The sequence below is a fragment of the Marmota monax genome, unplaced genomic scaffold, assembly GCF_021218885.2.
Source record: "Marmota monax isolate L192 unplaced genomic scaffold, Marmota_monax_Labrador192_F-V1.1 WCK01_AAM20220418_F8-fsc00196, whole genome shotgun sequence".
Classification (NCBI taxonomy): domain Eukaryota; kingdom Metazoa; phylum Chordata; class Mammalia; order Rodentia; family Sciuridae; genus Marmota; species Marmota monax.
Genome location: NW_026694390.1, coordinates 1,988,437 through 1,995,243, shown reverse-complemented (window position 1 = coordinate 1,995,243; position 6,807 = coordinate 1,988,437). Strand labels below are relative to the sequence as shown.

General features: G+C 40.7%; 1 pseudogene; it reads right to left on the bottom strand.

The window, feature by feature from the left end:
* Positions 1-217: 217 nt before the first annotated feature.
* LOC124109385 (barrier-to-autointegration factor-like) lies at positions 218-483 on the bottom strand (annotated as a pseudogene).
* Positions 484-6,807: the final 6,324 nt, after the last annotated feature.

Below are 6,807 nucleotides of genomic sequence, written 5' to 3'. Positions count from 1 at the left end.
AATGGTTTCCATGGAACTGGCAGGGGAAAGAGAAAGGGAGTTGCATGCAAGAGCAAAAATTCCAAAAAGATTGAAATGGTGAGGGGAGAGAACTCCAAAGACCCTGGAGTATGACAACAGCAATCTCTTCCTTTACAGAGGACAAGGAGCCCCCACTCAGCTGCAGACTCTGGAGACTTGATAATGGGGCTAGGGATTGAGGGCTCCCCAGAGAACCTCACAAGAAGGCATCACACCATTCTCAAAGGCACCCAAGGCAGTCCCGGGACTGCTTGGCATTGGCACCATGTGTCCTTCAGCCATTCTGGAAGAGGTCTTCATCTTTCTTTAGCATCAGAAACTGACCGAGGACGACTATGCCTTGTCAAAGCCCCTTTCCTCCAGCTTCTTGCCCAGGACTTCACCAATCCCAGCCAGGCTCCCCACTGGCTTTTCCCCCATAGGCTCTGCCACGAAGTCTTGATGCTTTGGGAAGGTTGTCATCTTTTTTTTTTTTTTAACTTTTTTTAAAAAATATTTATTTATTTTTTCAGTTCTCGGCGGACACAACATCTTTGTTTGTATGTGGTGCTGAGGATCGAACCCGGGCCGCACGCATGACAGGCGAGCGCGCTACCACTTGAGCCCCAGCCCCAGTCCAAGGTTGTCATCTTGATTGAGCTTAATAGGCAGCTCCGGCTCCTGTAACGGTTGCTCTTGCTACTCAAAATTGCAAGCTTTTAAAATATTTATTTAAAAAAATTTTTAATTGTTGATGGACCTTTATTTTGTTTATATGCAGTGCTGAGAATTGAACCCAGTGCCTGACCGTGCTAGGCAAGTGCTCTACCACTGAGCCACGATTCCATCTTTTTAAATATTTAAATACAATAGAAAGTTCCTGTAAACCGGGTATGGTGGCATATGACTGTGATCCCTGCTACTCAGGAGGCTGAGGCAGGAAGATGGCAACCTGGGCAAGTTAGCAAGACCCTGTCTCCACTTGGTCTTAGCCAAAAGGCAGAGCAGTGAATTTTTTTTTTTTTTAAAGTGCTGGGGATCAAACCCAGGGCCTTGTACATGCTAGGCAAATGCTGTACCACAAGATATAGCTCCAGCCCCAAGACCCTGTCTCACAATAAAATAAAAAGAGTCAGGGATGTAGCTCAGTGACAGGACACTTGCCTTGAATGCAGGAGACCCATGGGTTCAATCCCCAGTACCCATTACTCAGCTTTCCAACATCTTACGTAACTATAGTGTATTTGTCAAAACTATAAAACTGACAATGATCTAGTACTATTACCTAAACTATGGACTTTTTTTGGATTTGACAATTCTTGTTTTATTAATTCATATTCTGTAACTATAACAAAATACCTGAAGTTGTGTAACTTATAAAGAAAAGACGATTATTGTGCTCACAGTTTTGTTAGCTGAAAAATCCAAAGGGTATGGTGCTGAATCTGACAAGGACTTGCTGGCTACATCACCTCATGGTGACAGCATCATGGCAGGAGCACATGGATGAGGGAGAAATCACATGGAAAGAAAGGGAACCAGATGGGGATAGGGTCAGTCTCACTCTTTTATAACAACCCTCTCATAAGAATGACAGAATTCCTTTGGAGGGCAATACCCTCAATAACCTAATTATTTCCCACTGGACCCAGTTTTTAAAGGTCCTATCCACCATCTCTTATATCACCACTCTGGGGACCAAGATCCCAACATACGAACCCTTAAGGGACAAAGCACATTCCAATATAGCAATTATCTTTTTTTTAATTTATTTTTTTTAAAGAGAGAGAGAGAGAGAGGGAGGGAGAGAGAGAGAGAATTTTAATATTTATTTTTCAGTTTTCGGTGGACACAACATCTTTGTTTGTATGTGGTGCTGAGGATCGAACCCGGCCGCTCGCATGCCAGGTGAGCGCGCTACCGCTTGAGCCACATCCCCAGCCCAAGCAATTATCTTTTAATATGCTAGGAATCCTCCCTCCAGCAGCCCTGGCTAAAGAACTTGTGACTTGAATAAGATGATACAGCTAGTGACAAAATTCAAATTGCAATCCAGACCTTTCTCTGAACATGTGTTCTTTGTGTATAATGATGTCTCTTTAAAGGAGAAAAAAAATCAGTGTGTTAGTCCAGGTCCTCACAGAAGTAGCCACCGAGACATGATTAAACCAGGATTAACCGTGTAAGGATTTTATTAGAGAAAGTGCCTGAAGTAGGGAGGGAGATAGGAGAGGGAGAGAATTGTGGGAGTTCAGTGCAAGTTTGACCCTGAGTGAATGGAAGAGAGGGATTTAGGTGGCAGCATCGCCCACCATGTCAACAAGGGAGTCTCATCTGAGCTGAGGAGTCTGGTCTCAGTAAAATGCAGAGCAGCGGCTGGGGCCCTCAGCCAGGGAAGGATCTGGGCAGTAGTAGTTTAACAAGGTGTGTAGTCTCATGGCCACCGCAGTCAGTTAATGCAGGAATTTTTGTAGTTTCTTTTCTGGTATGGAAGAGAGGGCCCAATCAAAAGGATAAGAGCCAAGGAGGTGAGCAAGTGAAGAATCCTTCCCTTACCAGATTATCTGACTCCCTAGAGGAACCCAGAGTTCAGGATTCCCAGTTTATTGCCCAGTGTGATGCTTAATTTGATGTGTCAACTTGACCATAGGGTGCCAAGGCATTTGGTCAAACACTATTATGGGTGTGTCCATGAGTGTGTTTTTAGATGAGGTTGTTGTTTACATCCGTAGACTAGTTAAATCAAATTGCCCTCCATTACATGAATAGGCCTCATCCAATCAATTGAAGGCCTGAGTAGAACAAAAAGGCTTTTTTCCCCTGCCTTCAGACTTAAACTGAAACACCGGCTCTTCCTGGGTCTTGACTTTGACAGCTTTTAGAATGGCACATGCCACTGATGCTTCTGATTCTCAGGCTTTCCAATTTGGATTGGAACAAAACCCTCAGCCTTCCTGGGCTTTTAGCTTGCTGACTCACCTTTCAGATCTTGGCATTATCCAGCTTCCATAATGTCATGAGCCACTTCTTTATGATAAATCTTAATCTCAATCTTTCAATTCACACACACACACACACACACACACACACACACACAATCTCCCATTGCTTCTGTTCTCTACAGAACCCTAACACATCTAGTTTACTCAATGTCAAGGCTGGCTAGTGCTTCAGTATCTAATATGGCTCCTTTTTCTCTTTTGCCATCAAACTCCCTGCACATCTGAACCATACATTGGACTAAGAATTGTGCCAAAATAGCACAGGGGAAATAAAAAGTCCCAAACAAGCAGTTAAGCCAGTGGGCCAAGCCTCCATCGTACTTCTGGGTGGGTAGGAGATCTGTTACTTCAACAGCTGTGACCTTAGGGCCATGGAAATGGCATCAGTGAAACCCTCCAGCTGACAGCTGGCTCTCCAGTGAAAGCAACAAACCTAATACTCAAGAATAGAGACCCACCATCTTGTATGATTTGAGGGATTCTGTCACCCCAAGCTGCCTGGATAACCTTCCTAAAGATTCTTTAATCTCAATAAAGGTTGGAACTGCCAGGCACAATCCACATCTAAAATCCCAGTGACTTGAGAGGCTGAGGCAGGGGGGTTGTGAGTTCAAAGCCAGCCTCAAGAACTTAGCAGACCCTGTCTCAAAATAAAAAATAAAAAGGGTGGGGATGTGGCTTAGTGGTTAAGTGCCCCTGGGTTCAATTCCCAGTACAAAAAAAAAAAAAAAAAGTTGGAACTATCCCTGTTCCAGACACAATGCTGTTGTTGATTTCTAGTTTAATTTCATCAAGAGCCCTCTCTGATTTATGGCCAAGTTTGTAACCTATCTGGTGAATGTTCCATGTGAACTTGGGAAGAATGTATATCCATTTTTGGATGAAGTATTCTAAAAATGTCAACTAGATTCAGTGGATTGTTGGTCTTGGTCACTACAGCTATATCCTTACTAAATATTTGTCTGCTGGATCTGTCAATTACTGATAAGAGGGGTGTTTTAGTTTCTAATTATAATAATGGACTTGTCTATTTCTCTTGTAACTCTATACATTTTTGCCTTGTATATTTTGATGCTCTCTTGTTGGGTACATACACATTAAGGATTTGAGAATGTCTTCTTAGAAGTGACCACACTATCATTACATAATATCCCTCTCTCCCTGATAATTTTTTTCCTCCAAAGTCTGCTTTGTCTGATATTAATATCACTACTCCATCTTTCTTTTGATAATTGTTAGCATAGCATATCATTCTCCCTTTTATTTATTCATTTTTGTGGTACTGGAGATTAAATACAGGGCTTTGTGCATGCTGGATAAGCACTGTATCACCAAGCTACATCCCAGTCCCTCCATCCCTTTATTTTAAATCTATTTGTTTAATTATATTTATGGTAGATCTCTTGTAAACAACATATTGTTGAGTCCTTTTATTTTTTAATCTACTGATAGTCTTTGTCTTTTAATTGATATATTTAGGGCCATTTACCTTTAAACTGATTGTTGATAGATTTAGATTAATGTCTACAATGTGTTTTCTGTTCACCACATTTGTCTGCTTTTCTTCCCCTCCTTTTCTGTCTTCTCTGGTTTAATTAAGAATTTGATTGCATTTTCTTACCTTTCTTATCATGTCAGTTATACTTCTTTTAAAATATTTTAACTCATTACCCTAGAGATGTAATATATACTTACAATGAATCTAAGCCCATTTTAAAAATTACACTCTACTACTTCAAGGGCAGGGTAGGTACCTTACAATAGAGTATTCCCAATGCCTCTCTCCTCATTCTTATAACATCTGTTGTTCATCTTATGCTTGTACTATAGTCCCCCAATACACTGTTTCTCTTATTACTTTAAACAGATAATTACCTATTAGATCAATTAAGAAGAAGAAATACAAACTGGGTGTCATGGCACACACCTGTAATCCCAGTGGCTCAGGAGGTGGAGACAGGAAGATTTCGAGTTCAAAGCCAGTCTCAGCAATTTATCAAGGCCCTAGCAACTCAGTGAGACCCTGTCTCTTAATAAAATATATTTTTAAAAGGCTGGGAATGTGGCTCAATGGTTAAATGCCCCTGGGTTCAATCCCCAGTACAAATAAATAAATAAATAAATAAATAAGAAGACATACATGTTATCTTAATTTATTCCTTTTCTGACATGCTTCCTTTTGAGTAGATCTGAGTTTCTGACCTATGATATTTTCCTTCTCATTAAAGAACTCCTTAGGTTTCTTGCAGTGCAACTCTGCTAGCAATAAACCTCTTTTGTTTGCTTAAGTTTTTTCTTTTTCATATTTTGAGATAAAATTTGTATAACAAGCTGGGCTTAGTGGCACATGCCTGTAATCCTAGCAGCTCAGGATGCTGAGGTAGGAGGATTGGGAGTTCAAAGCCAGCCTCAGCAGCTTAGTGAGACCCTAAACAACTTAGCAAGACTGTCTCAAAATTTTAAAAATATAAAAAGGGATGCGGGTATGGCTCAGTGGTTAAGCACCTCTGGTTCAATCACCAGTACCTAAAATTTTTTTTAATTGTATAAATTTCACCATTTAAACCTTTTTAAAGTGTATGGCTTATTGACCTTACTACATATGCTCTTAAAAGATGCTTTGGCTGGATATAGAATTCTAGGTTGATGAGGTTTTATTCTTTCAACCCTTAAAACATTTCACTCCCAGGCCTGGAGGTGTCACCGGTAGAGCATTTGCCTGGCATGTGTGAAGCTCTGGGCTCCATCCCAGTACAAGAGGAAAAAAATATATTTTTCATTTTCCTTTCTTCTTGTTTGTATTGGATCTGACAAGAAGTAGGCTGTAATTCTTACCCATTTTCTCCATACATAAGCTGGAGGCATTTTCTAAGGCTTCTTTCAATATTTTTTGGTTTTGATCTTAGCTTTGACTAGCTGTGTCTAGGTGTCATTTTTCATTTGTTTGTTTTGTTCTGTGTATTTATCCTAGTTGGTGTTCTCTACGCTTCTTAGACTTGTAATTCGGTGTCTCATTAAATTAATTGTCTCATGAGACAATTTATGACTACTTGAACAGTTCCTTCTGCTCTGGTGTTCCAGTTGTGCCATTCTTTTGAAATTCTTCCACAATTCTCATATGTTCTGTTCCCTCTCTTTCCATTCTTTTTCCTCTTTGCATTTCAGTTTCGATATTGCTATTACCAGATCTTCAAGATCACTGATTCTTTCCTTAGTGTGTCCCGTCTACTGATGAGCCCATCGCAGGCTAGAGTCCTTGACATATTAGTCACAGTTATTTAAAATTTCCTGATAATTACAAAATGTGTATCCTCTATGGATTTAGTTCTGAGGTATACTTTGTCTCTTTAGTCTGTTTTTTTCCTTGCCTCTTAGGATGCCTTGTTACATGATTCACATGTAACTCTCAGGTAAAGAAACTGACTTAGACCTCTAGTGTGAGGTTCAATGTTAATCTGTTTAGGAGTTGGATGAAGATTAATGTCTGTCTACTGTAACTGCCAGAAGTTTTTAATTCCTCTAACGTCCTTGGTTTTATCTCTGTTGTCTTTGGGTTTCCCTCAGAACTTCTTCAATCCAGTCCGTCTTCGAAGCTCCTTCAGAGGCAATCCACCACTGTTCCACTGCAGATTTGTCCTAACCCTTGGTGAGACAAGCTCTGACGGATTTTTATCTTCTGGGGGGAGGGGGTCCTGGAGCACAGGCCTCTGGTATGGAGACTGTGCTGGGCTCACTTTCTTATTTTTAAGATGAAATCTGCTATGTTATCCAGGCTGACCCTGAAGTCCTAGACTCAAGTGATCCC